Source organism: Salvia splendens, unplaced genomic scaffold (assembly GCF_004379255.2).
Source record: "Salvia splendens isolate huo1 unplaced genomic scaffold, SspV2 ctg1008, whole genome shotgun sequence".
NCBI lineage: Eukaryota > Viridiplantae > Streptophyta > Magnoliopsida > Lamiales > Lamiaceae > Salvia > Salvia splendens.
The window spans coordinates 1-14510 of NW_024598546.1; the positions used below are offsets into that span (position 1 = coordinate 1).

Consider the following 14510-nt stretch of genomic DNA (forward strand, 5'->3'; position numbering starts at 1 on the left):
AATGCACCGGATCCCATCAGAACTCCGCAGTTAAACGTGCTTGGGCGAGAGTAGTACTAGGATGGTGACCTCCTGGGAAGTCCTCGTGTTGCACCCCTCATTTTGTTTTCTCTTTTTTTGTCCGCCCCGCTTTAACTCCCCTCTCTTTTCACCCATGTCGTTGATTCGCGATAATCGTTGAAGACCAACCGCGATCAAAGAGTGAGGTACAAACGAATGCCCCTCCCTAGATTTTATTCCACCCCACCGAAGTCTGGCCACGCCTCCTCCTCCGCAATCCACGCGATATTTCGTCCCAGAATTTCACCTAAAACTGCCTAACCAAGGCCCCCGGGATGACATCTTGAAATTCTAAAGATCCGGCCGTCAGAGTAGCGATTCCATAGCTACTACAAGGAAAACACTCTCCGGAAACTCCTGTAAAAATTCGACGACGAGCGGCCCTCCCCTCCCTCTCCCTCGCTGTTGTGGGAAGGCAGCTTATAGCATTCATCGTGCACGTGCTTACGGGTGCGATCATACCAGCACTAATGCACCGGATCCCATCAGAACTCCGCAGTTAAGCGTGCTTGGGCGAGAGTAGTACTAGGATGGGTGACCTCCTGGGAAGTCCTCGTGTTGCACCCCTCATTTTGTTTTCTCTTTTTTTGTCCGCCCTTAACTCCCCTCTCTTTTCACCCCCATGTCGTTGATTCGCGATAATCGTTTGAAGACCAACCGCGATCAAAGAGTGAGGTACAAACGAATGCCCTCCCTAGATTTTTATTCCACCCGCACCGAAGTCTCTGGCCACGCCTCCTCCTCCGCAATCCACGCGATATTTCGTCCCAGAATTCACTAAAACTGCCTCAACCAAGGCCCCGGGATGACATCTTGAAATTCTAAAGATCCGGCCGTCAGAGTAGCGATTCCATAGCTACTACAAGGAAAACACCCTCCGGAAACTCCTGTAAAAATTCGACGACGAGCGGCCTCCCCCCTCCCCTCGCTGTTGTGGGAAGGCAGCTTATAGCATTTCATCGTGCATGTGCTTACGGGTGCGATCATACCAGCACTAATGCACCGGATCCCATCAGAACTCCGCAGTTAAGCGTGCTTGGGCGAGAGTAGTACTAGGATGGGTGACCCCCTGGGAAGTCCTCGTGTTGCACCCCCCCTTTTGTTTTTCTCTTTTTGTCCGCCCGCTAACTCCCTCTCTTTTTCACCCCATGTCGTTGATTCGCGATAATCGTTGAAGACCAACCGCGATCAAAGAGTGAGGTACAAACGAATGCCCCTCCCTAGATTTTATTCCACCCGCACCGAAGTCTGGCCACGCCTCCTCCTCCGCAATCCACGCGATATTTCGTCCCAGAATTCACTAAAACTGCCTCAACCAAGGCCCCGGGATTGACATCTTGAAATTCTAAAGATCCGGCCGTCAGAGTAGCGATTCCATAGCTACTACAAGGAAAACACCCTCCGGAAACTCCTGTAAAAATTCGACGACGAGCGGCCTCCCCCTCCCTCCCCTCGCTGTTGTGGGAAGGCAGCTTATAGCATTTCATCGTGCACGTGCTTACGGGTGCGATCATACCAGCACTAATGCACCGGATCCCATCAGAACTCCGCAGTTAAGCGTGCTTGGGCGAGAGTAGTACTAGGATGGGTGACCTCCTGGGAAGTCCTCGTGTTGCACCCCTCATTTGTTTTCTCTTTTTTGTCCGCCCCGCTTAACTCCCCTCTCTTTTCACCCCATGTCGTTGATTCGCGATAATCGTTGAAGACCAACCGCGATCAAAGAGTGAGGTACAAACGAATGCCCCTCCCTAGATTTTATTCCACCCGCACCGAAGTCTGGCCACGCCCTCCTCCTCCGCAATCCACGCGATATTTCGTCCCAGAATTCACTAAAACTGCCTCAACCAAGGCCCCGGGATGACATCTTGAAATTCTAAAGATCCGGCCGTCAGAGTAGCGATTCCATAGCTACTACAAGAGGAACACCCTCCGGAAACTCCTGTAAAAATTCGACGACGAGCGGCCCCCCTCCCCTCCCCTCGCTGTTTTGTGGGAAGGCAGCTTATAGCATTTCATCGTGCACGTGCTTACGGGTGCGATCATACCAGCACTAATGCACCGGATCCCATCAGAACTCCGCAGTTAAGCGTGCTTGGGCGAGAGTAGTACTAGGATGGGTGACCTCCTGGGAAGTCCTCGTGTTGCACCCCTCATTTTGTTTTCTCTTTTTTGTCCGCCCCGCTTTACTCCCCTCTCTTTTCACCCCATGTCGTTGATTCGCGATAATCGTTGAAGACCAACCGCGATCAAAGAGTGAGGTACACGAATGCCCCTCCCTAGATTTTATTCCACCCGCACCGAAGTCTGGCCACGCCTCCTCCTCCGCAATCCACGCGATATTTCGTCCCAGAATTCACTAAAACTGCCTCAACCAAGGCCCCGGGATGACATCTTGAAATTCTAAAGATCCGGCCGTCAGAGTAGCGATTCCATAGCTACTACAAGGAAAACACCCTCCGGAAACTCCTGTAAAAAATTCGACGACGAGCGGCCTCCCCTCCCCCCCTCGCTGTTGTGGGAAGGCAGCTTATAGCATTTCATCGTGCACGTGCTTACGGGTGCGATCATACCAGCACTAATGCACCGGATCCCATCAGAACTCCGCAGTTAAACGTGCTTTGGCGAGAGTAGTACTAGGATGGGTGACCTCCTGGGAAGTCCTCGTGTTGCACCCCTCATTTTGTTTTCTCTTTTTTGTCGCCCCCGCTTAACTCCCCTCTCTTTTCACCCCATGTCGTTGATTCGCGATAATCGTTGAAGACCAACCGCGATCAAAGAGTGAGGTACAAACGAATGCCCCTCCCTAGATTTTATTCCACCCGCACCGAAGTCTGGCCACGCCTCCTCCTCCGCAATCCACGCGATATTTCGTCCCAGAATTCACTAAAACTGCCTCAACCAAGGCCCCGGGATGACATCTTGAAATTCTAAAGATCCGGCCGTCAGAGTAGCGATTCCATAGCTACTACAAGGAAAACACCCTCCGGAAACTCCTGTAAAAATTCGACGACGAGCGGCCTCCCCTCCCCTCCCCTCGCTGTTGTGGGAAGGCAGCTTATAGCATTTCATCGTGCACGTGCTTACGTGCGATCATACCAGCACTAATGCACCGGATCCCATCAGAACTCCGCAGTTAAACGTGCTTGGGCGAGAGTAGTACTAGGATGGGTGACCTCCTGGGAAGTCCTCGTGTTGCACCCCTCATTTTGTTTTCTCTTTTTGTCCGCCCCGCTTAACTCCCCTCTCTTTCACCCCATGTCGTTGATTCGCGATAATCGTTGAAGACCAACCGCGATCAAAGAGTGAGGTACAAACGAATGCCCCTCCCTAGATTTTATTCCACCCGCACCGAAGTCTGGCCACGCCTCCTCCTCCGCAATCCACGCGATATTTCGTCCCAGAATTCACTAAAACTGCCTCAACCAAGGCCCCGGGATGACATCTTGAAATTCTAAGATCCGGCCGTCAGAGTAGCGATTCCATAGCTACTACAAGGAAAACACCCTCCGAAACTCCTGTAAAAATTCGACGACGAGCGGCCTCCCCTCCCCTCCCCTCGCTGTTGTGGGAAGGCAGCTTATAGCATTTCATCGTGCACGTGCTTACGGGTGCGATCATACCAGCACTAATGCACCGGATCCCATCAGAACTCCGCAGTTAAGCGTGCTTGGGCGAGAGTAGTACTAGGATGGGTGACCTCCTGGGAAGTCCTCGTGTTGCACCCCTCATTTTGTTTTCTCTTTTTTGTCCGCCCGCTTAACTCCCCTCTCTTTCACCCCATGTCGTTGATTCGCGATAATCGTTGAAGACCAACCGCGATCAAAGAGTGAGGTACAAACGAATGCCCCTCCCTAGATTTTATTCCACCCGCACCGAAGTCTGGCCACGCCTCCTCCTCCGCAATCCACGCGATATTTCGTCCCAGAATTCACTAAAACTGCCTCAACCAAGGCCCCGGGATGACATCTTGAAATTCTAAAGATCCGGCCGTCAGAGTAGCGATTCCATAGCTACTACAAGGAAAACACCCTCCGGAAACTCCTGTAAAAATTCGACGACGAGCGGCCTCCCTCCCCTCCCCTCGCTGTTGTTGGGGAAGGCAGCTTATAGCATTTCATCGTGCATGTGCTTACGGGTGCGATCATACCAGCACTAATGCACCGGATCCCATCAGAACTCCGCAGTTAAGCGTGCTTGGGCGAGAGTAGTACTAGGATGGGTGACCTCCTGGGAAGTCCTCGTGTTGCACCCCTCATTTTGTTTTCTCTTTTTTGTCCGCCCCGCTTAACTCCCCTCTCTTTTCACCCCATGTCGTTGATTCGCGATAATCGTTGAAGACCAACCGCGATCAAAGAGTGAGGTACAAACGAATGCCCCTCCCTAGATTTTATTCCACCCGCACCGAAGTCTGGCCACGCCTCCTCCTCCGCAATCCACGCGATATTTCGTCCCAGAATTCACTAAAACTGCCTCAACCAAGGCCCCGGGATGACATCTTGAAATTCTAAAGATCCGGCCGTCAGAGTAGCGATTCCATAGCTACTACAAGGAAAACACCCTCCGGAAACTCCTGTAAAAATTCGACGACGAGCGGCCTCCCCTCCCCTCCCCTCGCTGTTGTGGGAAGGCAGCTTATAGCATTTCATCGTGCATGTGCTTACGGGTGCGATCATACCAGCACTAATGCACCGGATCCCATCAGAACTCCGCAGTTAAGCGTGCTTGGGCGAGAGTAGTACTAGGATGGGTGACCTCCTGGGAAGTCCTCGTGTTGCACCCCTCATTTTGTTTTCTCTTTTTTGTCCGCCCCGCTTAACTCCCCTCTCTTTTCACCCCATGTCGTTGATTCGCGATAATCGTTGAAGACCAACCGCGATCAAAGAGTGAGGTACAAACGAATGCCCCTCCCTAGATTTTATTCCACCCGCACCGAAGTCTGGCCACGCCTCCTCCTCCGCAATCCACGCGATATTTCGTCCCAGAATTCACTAAAACTGCCTCAACCAAGGCCCCGGGATGACATCTTGAAATTCTAAAGATCCGGCCGTCAGAGTAGCGATTCCATAGCTACTACAAGGAAAACACCCTCCGGAAACTCCTGTAAAAATTCGACGACGAGCGGCCTCCCTCCCCTCCCTCGCTGTTGTGGGAAGGCAGCTTATAGCATTTCATCGTGCATGTGCTTACGGGTGCGATCATACCAGCACTAATGCACCGGATCCCATCAGAACTCCGCAGTTAAGCGTGCTTGGGCGAGAGTAGTACTAGGATGGGTGACCTCCTGGGAAGTCCTCGTGTTGCACCCCTCATTTTGTTTTCTCTTTTTTGTCCGCCCCGCTTAACTCCCCTCTCTTTTCACCCATGTCGTTGATTCGCGATAATCGTTGAAGACCAACCGCGATCAAAGAGTGAGGTACAAACGAATGCCCCTCCCTAGATTTTATTCCACCCGCACCGAAGTCTGGCCACGCCTCCTCCTCCGCAATCCACGCGATATTTCGTCCCAGAATTCACTAAAACTGCCTCAACCAAGGCCCCGGATGACATCTTGAAATTCTAAAGATCCGGCCGTCAGAGTAGCGATTCCATAGCTACTACAAGGAACACCCTCCGGAAACTCCTGTAAAAATTCGACGACGAGCGGCCTCCCCTCCCCTCCCCTCGCTGTTGTGGAAGGCAGCTTATAGCATTTCATCGTGCATGTGCTTACGGGTGCGATCATACCAGCACTAATGCACCGGATCCCATCAGAACTCCGCAGTTAAGCGTGCTTGGGCGAGAGTAGTACTAGGATGGGTGACCTCCTGGGAAGTCCTCGTGTTGCACCCCTCATTTTGTTTTCTCTTTTTTGTCCGCCCCGCTTAACTCCCCTCTCTTTTCACCCCATGTCGTTGATTCGCGATAATCGTTGAAGACCAACCGCGATCAAAGAGTGAGGTACAAACGAATGCCCCTCCCTAGATTTTATTCCACCCGCACCGAAGTCTGGCCACGCCTCCTCCTCCGCAATCCACGCGATATTTCGTCCCAGAATTCACTAAAACTGCCTCAACCAAGGCCCCGGGATGACATCTTGAAATTCTAAAGATCCGGCCGTCAGAGTAGCGATTCCATAGCTACTACAAGGAAAACACCCTCCGGAAACTCCTGTAAAAATTCGACGACGAGCGGCCTCCCCTCCCCTCCCCCGCTGTTGTGGGAAGGCAGCTTATAGCATTTCATCGTGCATGTGCTTACGGGTGCGATCATACCAGCACTAATGCACCGGATCCCATCAGAACTCCGAAGTTAAGCGTGCTTGGGCGAGAGTAGTACTAGGATGGGTGACCTCCTGGGAAGTCCTCGTGTTGCACCCCTCATTTTGTTTTCTCTTTTTTGTCCGCCCCGCTTAACTCCCCTCTCTTTTCACCCCATGTCGTTGATTCGCGATAATCGTTGAAGACCAACCGCGATCAAAGAGTGAGGTACAAACGAATGCCCCTCCCTAGATTTTATTCCACCCGCACCGAAGTCTGGCCACGCCTCCTCCTCCGCAATCCACGCGATATTTCGTCCCAGAATTCACTAAAACTGCCTCAACCAAGGCCCCGGGATGACATCTTGAAATTCTAAAGATCCGGCCGTCAGAGTAGCGATTCCATAGCTACTACAAGGAAAACACCCTCCGGAAACTCCTGTAAAAATTCGACGACGAGCGGCCTCCCCTCCCCTCCCCTCGCTGTTGTGGGAAGGCAGCTTATAGCATTTCATCGTGCATGTGCTTACGGGTGCGATCATACCAGCACTAATGCACCGGATCCCATCAGAACTCCGCAGTTAAGCGTGCTTGGGCGAGAGTAGTACTAGGATGGGTGACCTCCTGGGAAGTCCTCGTGTTGCACCCCTCATTTTGTTTTCTCTTTTTTGTCCGCCCCGCTTAACTCCCCTCTCTTTTCACCCCATGTCGTTGATTCGCGATAATCGTTGAAGACCAACCGCGATCAAAGAGTGAGGTACAAACGAATGCCCCTCCCTAGATTTTATTCCACCCGCACCGAAGTCTGGCCACGCCTCCTCCTCCGCAATCCACGCGATATTTCGTCCCAGAATTCACTAAAACTGCCTCAACCAAGGCCCCGGGATGACATCTTGAAATTCTAAAGATCCGGCCGTCAGAGTAGCGATTCCATAGCTACTACAAGGAAAACACCCTCCGGAAACTCCTGTAAAAATTCGACGACGAGCGGCCTCCCCTCCCCTCCCCTCGCTGTTGTGGGAAGGCAGCTTATAGCATTTCATCGTGCATGTGCTTACGGGTGCGATCATACCAGCACTAATGCACCGGATCCCATCAGAACTCCGCAGTTAAGCGTGCTTGGGCGAGAGTAGTACTAGGATGGGTGACCTCCTGGGAAGTCCTCGTGTTGCACCCCTCATTTTGTTTTCTCTTTTTTCCGCCCCGCTTAACTCCCCTCTCTTTTCACCCCATGTCGTTGATTCGCGATAATCGTTGAAGACCAACCGCGATCAAAGAGTGAGGTACAAACGAATGCCCCTCCCTAGATTTTATTCCACCCGCACCGAAGTCTGGCCACGCCTCCTCCTCCGCAATCCACGCGATATTTCGTCCCAGAATTCACTAAAACTGCCTCAACCAAGGCCCCGGGATGACATCTTGAAATTCTAAAGATCCGGCCGTCAGAGTAGCGATTCCATAGCTACTACAAGGAAAACACCCTCCGGAAACTCCTGTAAAAATTCGACGACGAGCGGCCTCCCCTCCCCTCCCCTCGCTGTTGTGGGAAGGCAGCTTATAGCATTTCATCGTGCATGTGCTTACGGGTGCGATCATACCAGCACTAATGCACCGGATCCCATCAGAACTCCGCAGTTAAGCGTGCTTGGGCGAGAGTAGTACTAGGATGGGTGACCTCCTGGGAAGTCCTCGTGTTGCACCCCTCATTTTGTTTTCTCTTTTTTGTCCGCCCCGCTTAACTCCCCTCTCTTTTCACCCCATGTCGTTGATTCGCGATAATCGTTGAAGACCAACCGCGATCAAAGAGTGAGGTACAAACGAATGCCCCTCCCTAGATTTTATTCCACCCGCACCGAAGTCTGGCCACGCCTCCTCCTCCGCAATCCACGCGATATTTCGTCCCAGAATTCACTAAAACTGCCTCAACCAAGGCCCCGGGATGACATCTTGAAATTCTAAAGATCCGGCCGTCAGAGTAGCGATTCCATAGCTACTACAAGGAAAACACCCTCCGGAAACTCCTGTAAAAATTCGACGACGAGCGGCCTCCCCTCCCTCCCCTCGCTGTTGTGGGAAGGCAGCTTATAGCATTTCATCGTGCATGTGCTTACGGGTGCGATCATACCAGCACTAATGCACCGGATCCCATCAGAACTCCGCAGTTAAGCGTGCTTGGGCGAGAGTAGTACTAGGATGGGTGACCTCCTGGGAAGTCCTCGTGTTGCACCCCTCATTTTGTTTTCTCTTTTTTGTCCGCCCCGCTTAACTCCCCTCTCTTTTCACCCCATGTCGTTGATTCGCGATAATCGTTGAAGACCAACCGCGATCAAAGAGTGAGGTACAAACGAATGCCCCTCCCTAGATTTTATTCCACCCGCACCGAAGTCTGGCCACGCCTCCTCCTCCGCAATCCACGCGATATTTCGTCCCAGAATTCACTAAAACTGCCTCAACCAAGGCCCCGGGATGACATCTTGAAATTCTAAAGATCCGGCCGTCAGAGTAGCGATTCCATAGCTACTACAAGGAAAACACCCTCCGGAAACTCCTGTAAAAATTCGACGACGAGCGGCCCTCCCCTCCCCTCCCCTCGCTGTTGTGGGAAGGCAGCTTATAGCATTTCATCGTGCATGTGCTTACGGGTGCGATCATACCAGCACTAATGCACCGGATCCCATCAGAACTCCGCAGTTAAGCGTGCTTGGGCGAGAGTAGTACTAGGATGGGTGACCTCCTGGGAAGTCCTCGTGTTGCACCCCTCATTTTGTTTTCTCTTTTTTGTCCGCCCCGCTTAACTCCCCTCTCTTTTCACCCCATGTCGTTGATTCGCGATAATCGTTGAAGACCAACCGCGATCAAAGAGTGAGGTACAAACGAATGCCCCTCCCTAGATTTTATTCCACCCGCACCGAAGTCTGGCCACGCCTCCTCCTCCGCAATCCACGCGATATTTCGTCCCAGAATTCACTAAAACTGCCTCAACCAAGGCCCCGGGATGACATCTTGAAATTCTAAAGATCCGGCCGTCAGAGTAGCGATTCCATAGCTACTACAAGGAAAACACCCTCCGGAAACTCCTGTAAAAATTCGACGACGAGCGGCCTCCCCTCCCCTCCCCTCGCTGTTGTGGGAAGGCAGCTTATAGCATTTCATCGTGCACGTGCTTACGGGTGCGATCATACCAGCACTAATGCACCGGATCCCATCAGAACTCCGCAGTTAAACGTGCTTGGGCGAGAGTAGTACTAGGATGGGTGACCTCCTGGGAAGTCCTCGTGTTGCACCCCTCATTTTGTTTTCTCTTTTTTGTCCGCCCCGCTTAACTCCCCTCTCTTTTCACCCCATGTCGTTGATTCGCGATAATCGTTGAAGACCAACCGCGATCAAAGAGTGAGGTACAAACGAATGCCCCTCCCTAGATTTTTATTCCACCCGCACCGAAGTCTGGCCACGCCTCCTCCTCCGCAATCCACGCGATATTTCGTCCCAGAATTCACTAAAACTGCCTCAACCAAGGCCCCGGGATGACATCTTGAAATTCTAAAGATCGGCCGTCAGAGTAGCGATTCCATAGCTACTACAAGGAAAACACCCTCCGGAAACTCCTGTAAAAATTCGACGACGAGCGGCCTCCCCTCCCCTCCCCTCGCTGTTGTGGGAAGGCAGCTTATAGCATTTCATCGTGCACGTGCTTACTGCGATCATACCAGCACTAATGCACCGGATCCCATCAGAACTCCGAAGTTAAGCGTGCTTGGGCGAGAGTAGTACTAGGATGGGTGACCTCCTGGGAAGTCCTCGTGTTGCACCCCTCATTTTGTTTTCTCTTTTTTGTCCGCCCCGCTTAACTCCCCTCTCTTTTCACCCCATGTCGTTGATTCGCGATAATCGTTGAAGACCAACCGCGATCAAAGAGTGAGGTACAAACGAATGCCCTCCCTAGATTTTATTCCACCCGCACCGAAGTCTGGCCACGCCTCCTCCTCCGCAATCCACGCGATATTTCGTCCCAGAATTCACTAAAACTGCCTCAACCAAGGCCCCGGGATGACATCTTGAAATTCTAAAGATCCGGCCGTCAGAGTAGCGATTCCATAGCTACTACAAGGAAAACACCCTCCGGAAACTCCTGTAAAAATTCGACGACGAGCGGCCTCCCCTCCCCTCCCTCGCTGTTGTGGGAAGGCAGCTTATAGCATTTCATCGTGCATGTGCTTACGGGTGCGATCATACCAGCACTAATGCACGGATCCCATCAGAACTCCGCAGTTAAACGTGCTTGGGCGAGAGTAGTACTAGGATGGGTGACCTCCTGGGAAGTCCTCGTGTTGCACCCCTCATTTTGTTTTCTCTTTTTTGTCCGCCCCGCTTAACTCCCCTCTCTTTTCGCCCCATGTCGTTGATTCGCGATAATCGTTGAAGACCAACCGCGATCAAAGAGTGAGGTACAAACGAATGCCCCTCCCTAGATTTTATTCCACCCCACCGAAGTCTGGCCACGCCTCCTCCTCCGCAATCCACGCGATATTTCGTCCCAGAATTCACTAAAACTGCCTCAACCAAGGCCCGGGATGACATCTTGAAATTCTAAATCCGGCCGTCAGAGTAGCGATTCCATAGCTACTACAAGGAAAACACCCTCCGGAAACTCCTGTAAAAATTCGACGACGAGCGCCCTCCCCTCCCCTCCCCTCGCTGTTGTGGAAGGCAGCTTATAGCATTTCATCGTGCACGTGCTTACGGGTGCGATCATACCAGCACTAATGCACCGGATCCCATCAGAACTCCGCAGTTAAGCGTGCTTGGGCGAGAGTAGTACTAGGATGGGTGACCTCCTGGGAAGTCCTCGTGTTGCACCCCTCATTTTGTTTTCTCTTTTTTGTCCGCCCCGCTTAACTCCCCTCTCTTTTCACCCCATGTCGTTGATTCGCGATAATCGTTGAAGACCAACCGCGATCAAAGAGTGAGGTACAAACGAATGCCCCTCCCTAGATTTTATTCCACCCGCACCGAAGTCTGGCCACGCCTCCTCCTCCGCAATCCACGCGATATTTCGTCCCAGAATTCACTAAAACTGCCTCACCAAGGCCCGGATGACATCTTGAAATTCTAAAGATCCGGCCGTCAGAGTAGCGATTCCATAGCTACTACAAGGAAAACACCCTCCGGAAACTCCTGTAAAAATTCGACGACGAGCGGCCTCCCTCCCCTCCCCTCGCTGTTGTGGGAAGGCAGCTTATAGCATTTCATCGTGCACGTGCTTACGGGTGCGATCATACCAGCACTAATGCACCGGATCCCATCAGAACTCCGCAGTTAAACGTGCTTGGGCGAGAGTAGTACGAGGATGGGTGACCTCCTGGGAAGTCCTCGTGTTGCACCCCTCATTTTGTTTTCTCTTTTTGTCCGCCCGCTTAACTCCCCTCTCTTTTCACCCATGTCGTTGATTCGCGATAATCGTTGAAGACCAACCGCGATCAAAGAGTGAGGTAACAAACGAATGCCCCTCCCTAGATTTTATTCCACCCGCACCGAAGTCTGGCCGCCTCCTCCTCGCAATCCACGCGATATTTCGTCCCAGAATTCACTAAACTGCCTCAACCAAGGCCCGGGATGACATCTTGAAATTCTAAAGATCCGGCCGTCAGAGTAGCGATTCCATAGCTACTACAAGGAAAACACCCTCCGGAAACTCTGTAAAAATTCGACGACGAGCGCGGCCCTCCCCTCCCCTCCCCTCGCTGTTGTGGAAGGCAGCTTATAGCATTTCATCGTGCACGTGCTTACGGGTGCGATCATACCAGCACTAATGCACCGGATCCCATCAGAACTCCGCAGTTAAGCGTGCTTGGGCGAGAGTAGTACTAGGATGGGTGACTCCTGGGAAGTCCTCGTGTTGCACCCTCATTTTGTTTTCTCTTTTTTGTCCGCCCCGCTTAACTCCCTCTCTTTTCACCCCATGTCGTTGATTCGCGATAATCGTTGAAGACCAACCGCGATCAAAGAGTGAGGTACAAACGAATGCCCCTCCCTAGATTTTATTCCACCCGCACCGAAGTCTGGCCACGCCTCCTCCTCCGCAATCCACGCGATATTTCGTCCCAGAATTCACTAAAACTGCCTCAACCAAGGCCCCGGGATGACATCTTGAAATTCTAAAGATCCGGCCGTCAGAGTAGCGATTCCATAGCTACTACAAGGAAAACACCCTCCGGAAACTCCTGTAAAAATTCGACGACGAGCGCCTCCCCTCCCCTCCCCTCGCTGTTGTGGGAAGGCAGCTTATAGCATTTCATCGTGCACGTGCTTACGGGTCGATCATACCAGCACTAATGCACCGGATCCCATCAGAACTCCGCAGTTAACGTGCTTGGGCGAGAGTAGTACTAGGATGGGTGACCTCCTGGGAAGTCCTCGTGTTGCACCCCTCATTTTGTTTTCTCTTTTTTGTCCGCCCCGCTTAACTCCCCTCTCTTTTCACCCCATGTCGTTGATTCGCGATAATCGTTGAAGACCAACCGCGATCAAAGAGTGAGGTACAAACGAATGCCCCTCCTAGATTTTATTCCACCCGCACCGAAGTCTGGCCCGCCTCCTCCTCCGCAATCCACGCGATATTTCGTCCCAGAATCACTAAAACTGCCTCAACCAAGGCCCGGGATGACATCTTGAAATTCTAAAGATCCGGCCGTCAGAGTAGCGATTCATAGCTACTACAAGGAAAACACCCTCCGGAAACTCCTGTAAAAATTCGACGACGAGCGGCCTCCCCTCCCCTCCCCGCTGTTGTGGGAAGGCAGCTTATAGCTTTCATCGTGCACGTGCTTACGGGTGCGATCATACCAGCACTAATGCACCGGATCCCATCAGAACTCCGCAGTTAAACGTGCTTGGGCGAGAGTAGTACTAGGATGGGTGACCTCCCTGGGAAGTCCTCGTGTTGCACCCCTCATTTTGTTTTCTCTTTTTTGTCCGCCCCGCTTAACTCCCCTCTCTTTTCACCCCATGTCGTTGATTCGCGATAATCGTTGAAGACCAACGCGATCAAAGAGTGAGGTACAAACGAATGCCCCTCCCTAGATTTTTCCACCCGCACCGAAGTCTGGCCACGCCTCTCCTCCGCAATCCACGCGATATTTCGTCCCAGAATTCACTAAAACTGCCTCAACCAAGGCCCCGGGATGACATCTTGAAATTCTAAAGATCCGCCGTCAGAGTAGCGATTCCATAGCTACTACAAGGAAAACCCCTCCGGAAACTCCTGTAAAAATTCGACGACGAGCGGCCTCCCTCCCCTCCCCTCGCTGTTGTGGGAAGGCAGCTTATAGCATTTCATCGTGCACAGTGCTTACGGGTGCGATTCATACCAGCACTAATGCACCGGATCCCATCAGAACTCCGCAGTTAAACGTGCTTGGGCGAGAGTAGTACTAGGATGGGTGACCTCCTGGGAAGTCCTCGTGTTGGCACCCCTCATTTTGTTTTCTCTTTTTTGTCCGCCCCGCTTAACTCCCCTCTCTTTTCACCCCATGTCGTTGATTCGCGATAATCGTTGAAGACAACCGCGATCAAAGAGTGAGGTACAAACGAATGCCCCTCCCTAGATTTTATTCCACCCGCACCGAAGTCTGGCCACGCCTCCTCCTCCGCAATCACGCGATATTTCGTCCCAGAATTCACTAAAACTGCCTACCAAGGCCCCGGGATGACATCTTGAAATTCTAAAGATCCGGCCGTCAGAGTAGCGATTCCATAGCTACTACAAGGAAAACACCCTCCGGAACTCCTGTAAAAATCGACGACGAGCGGCCTCCCCTCCCCTCCCCTCGCTGTTGTGGGAAGGCAGCTTATAGCATTTCATCGTGCACGTGCTTACGGGTGCGATCATACCAGCACTAATGCACCGGATCCCATCAGAACTCCGCAGTTAAGCGTGCTTGGGCGAGAGTAGTACTAGGATGGGTGACCTCCTGGGAAGTCCTCGTGCACCCCTCATTTTGTTTTCTCTTTTTTGTCCGCCCCGCTTAACTCCCCTCTCTTTTCACCCCATGTCGTTTTGATTCGCGATAATCGTTGAAGACCAACCGCGATCAAAGAGTGAGGTACAAACGAATGCCCCTCCTAGATTTTATTCCACCCGCACCGAAGTCTGGCCACGCCTCCTCCTCCAAATCCACGCGATATTTCGTCCCAGAATTCACTAAAACTGCCTCAA

At 52.2% G+C, this 14510-nt stretch overlaps 27 non-coding genes and 1 pseudogene across 27 annotated transcripts; all 28 read left to right on the forward strand.

Moving 5' to 3' along the window:
• On the forward strand, positions 1-97 carry LOC121788300 (annotated as a pseudogene; the record flags this gene model as incomplete).
• Positions 98-508: 411 nt separating this feature from the next.
• Positions 509-627, forward strand: LOC121788285. Its single transcript, XR_006047694.1, has one exon. It is a non-coding gene; the product is annotated as a 5S ribosomal RNA (ribosomal RNA).
• A 408-nt stretch (positions 628-1035) lies between these two features.
• LOC121788286 lies at positions 1036-1154 on the forward strand. Its single transcript, XR_006047695.1, has one exon. It is a non-coding gene; the product is annotated as a 5S ribosomal RNA (ribosomal RNA).
• Positions 1155-1562: 408 nt separating this feature from the next.
• LOC121788297 lies at positions 1563-1681 on the forward strand. Its single transcript, XR_006047705.1, has one exon. It is a non-coding gene; the product is annotated as a 5S ribosomal RNA (ribosomal RNA).
• Positions 1682-2091: 410 nt separating this feature from the next.
• On the forward strand, positions 2092-2210 carry LOC121788301. The gene has a single exon (XR_006047708.1). It is a non-coding gene; the product is annotated as a 5S ribosomal RNA (ribosomal RNA).
• Positions 2211-2616: 406 nt separating this feature from the next.
• On the forward strand, positions 2617-2735 carry LOC121788289. Its single transcript, XR_006047698.1, has one exon. It is a non-coding gene; the product is annotated as a 5S ribosomal RNA (ribosomal RNA).
• Positions 2736-3142: 407 nt separating this feature from the next.
• Positions 3143-3261, forward strand: LOC121788293. Its single transcript, XR_006047701.1, has one exon. It is a non-coding gene; the product is annotated as a 5S ribosomal RNA (ribosomal RNA).
• Positions 3262-3666: 405 nt separating this feature from the next.
• Positions 3667-3785, forward strand: LOC121788302. The gene has a single exon (XR_006047709.1). It is a non-coding gene; the product is annotated as a 5S ribosomal RNA (ribosomal RNA).
• A 408-nt stretch (positions 3786-4193) lies between these two features.
• On the forward strand, positions 4194-4312 carry LOC121788275. The gene has a single exon (XR_006047684.1). It is a non-coding gene; the product is annotated as a 5S ribosomal RNA (ribosomal RNA).
• A 409-nt stretch (positions 4313-4721) lies between these two features.
• On the forward strand, positions 4722-4840 carry LOC121788276. The gene has a single exon (XR_006047685.1). It is a non-coding gene; the product is annotated as a 5S ribosomal RNA (ribosomal RNA).
• A 407-nt stretch (positions 4841-5247) lies between these two features.
• Positions 5248-5366, forward strand: LOC121788277. Its single transcript, XR_006047686.1, has one exon. It is a non-coding gene; the product is annotated as a 5S ribosomal RNA (ribosomal RNA).
• Positions 5367-5770: 404 nt separating this feature from the next.
• Positions 5771-5889, forward strand: LOC121788278. The gene has a single exon (XR_006047687.1). It is a non-coding gene; the product is annotated as a 5S ribosomal RNA (ribosomal RNA).
• A 408-nt stretch (positions 5890-6297) lies between these two features.
• On the forward strand, positions 6298-6416 carry LOC121788273. The gene has a single exon (XR_006047683.1). It is a non-coding gene; the product is annotated as a 5S ribosomal RNA (ribosomal RNA).
• Positions 6417-6825: 409 nt separating this feature from the next.
• Positions 6826-6944, forward strand: LOC121788279. The gene has a single exon (XR_006047688.1). It is a non-coding gene; the product is annotated as a 5S ribosomal RNA (ribosomal RNA).
• A 409-nt stretch (positions 6945-7353) lies between these two features.
• Positions 7354-7472, forward strand: LOC121788280. The gene has a single exon (XR_006047689.1). It is a non-coding gene; the product is annotated as a 5S ribosomal RNA (ribosomal RNA).
• A 407-nt stretch (positions 7473-7879) lies between these two features.
• LOC121788281 lies at positions 7880-7998 on the forward strand. Its single transcript, XR_006047690.1, has one exon. It is a non-coding gene; the product is annotated as a 5S ribosomal RNA (ribosomal RNA).
• Positions 7999-8406: 408 nt separating this feature from the next.
• Positions 8407-8525, forward strand: LOC121788282. The gene has a single exon (XR_006047691.1). It is a non-coding gene; the product is annotated as a 5S ribosomal RNA (ribosomal RNA).
• A 410-nt stretch (positions 8526-8935) lies between these two features.
• On the forward strand, positions 8936-9054 carry LOC121788283. Its single transcript, XR_006047692.1, has one exon. It is a non-coding gene; the product is annotated as a 5S ribosomal RNA (ribosomal RNA).
• Positions 9055-9463: 409 nt separating this feature from the next.
• On the forward strand, positions 9464-9582 carry LOC121788287. Its single transcript, XR_006047696.1, has one exon. It is a non-coding gene; the product is annotated as a 5S ribosomal RNA (ribosomal RNA).
• Positions 9583-9988: 406 nt separating this feature from the next.
• On the forward strand, positions 9989-10107 carry LOC121788291. Its single transcript, XR_006047699.1, has one exon. It is a non-coding gene; the product is annotated as a 5S ribosomal RNA (ribosomal RNA).
• A 407-nt stretch (positions 10108-10514) lies between these two features.
• Positions 10515-10632, forward strand: LOC121788295. The gene has a single exon (XR_006047703.1). It is a non-coding gene; the product is annotated as a 5S ribosomal RNA (ribosomal RNA).
• Positions 10633-11036: 404 nt separating this feature from the next.
• LOC121788284 lies at positions 11037-11155 on the forward strand. Its single transcript, XR_006047693.1, has one exon. It is a non-coding gene; the product is annotated as a 5S ribosomal RNA (ribosomal RNA).
• A 405-nt stretch (positions 11156-11560) lies between these two features.
• On the forward strand, positions 11561-11679 carry LOC121788288. The gene has a single exon (XR_006047697.1). It is a non-coding gene; the product is annotated as a 5S ribosomal RNA (ribosomal RNA).
• Positions 11680-12082: 403 nt separating this feature from the next.
• On the forward strand, positions 12083-12200 carry LOC121788294. The gene has a single exon (XR_006047702.1). It is a non-coding gene; the product is annotated as a 5S ribosomal RNA (ribosomal RNA).
• A 406-nt stretch (positions 12201-12606) lies between these two features.
• On the forward strand, positions 12607-12723 carry LOC121788299. The gene has a single exon (XR_006047707.1). It is a non-coding gene; the product is annotated as a 5S ribosomal RNA (ribosomal RNA).
• Positions 12724-13124: 401 nt separating this feature from the next.
• On the forward strand, positions 13125-13244 carry LOC121788292. Its single transcript, XR_006047700.1, has one exon. It is a non-coding gene; the product is annotated as a 5S ribosomal RNA (ribosomal RNA).
• A 404-nt stretch (positions 13245-13648) lies between these two features.
• Positions 13649-13767, forward strand: LOC121788296. Its single transcript, XR_006047704.1, has one exon. It is a non-coding gene; the product is annotated as a 5S ribosomal RNA (ribosomal RNA).
• A 404-nt stretch (positions 13768-14171) lies between these two features.
• LOC121788298 lies at positions 14172-14287 on the forward strand. Its single transcript, XR_006047706.1, has one exon. It is a non-coding gene; the product is annotated as a 5S ribosomal RNA (ribosomal RNA).
• The last annotated feature ends 223 nt before the right edge of the window (positions 14288-14510 follow it).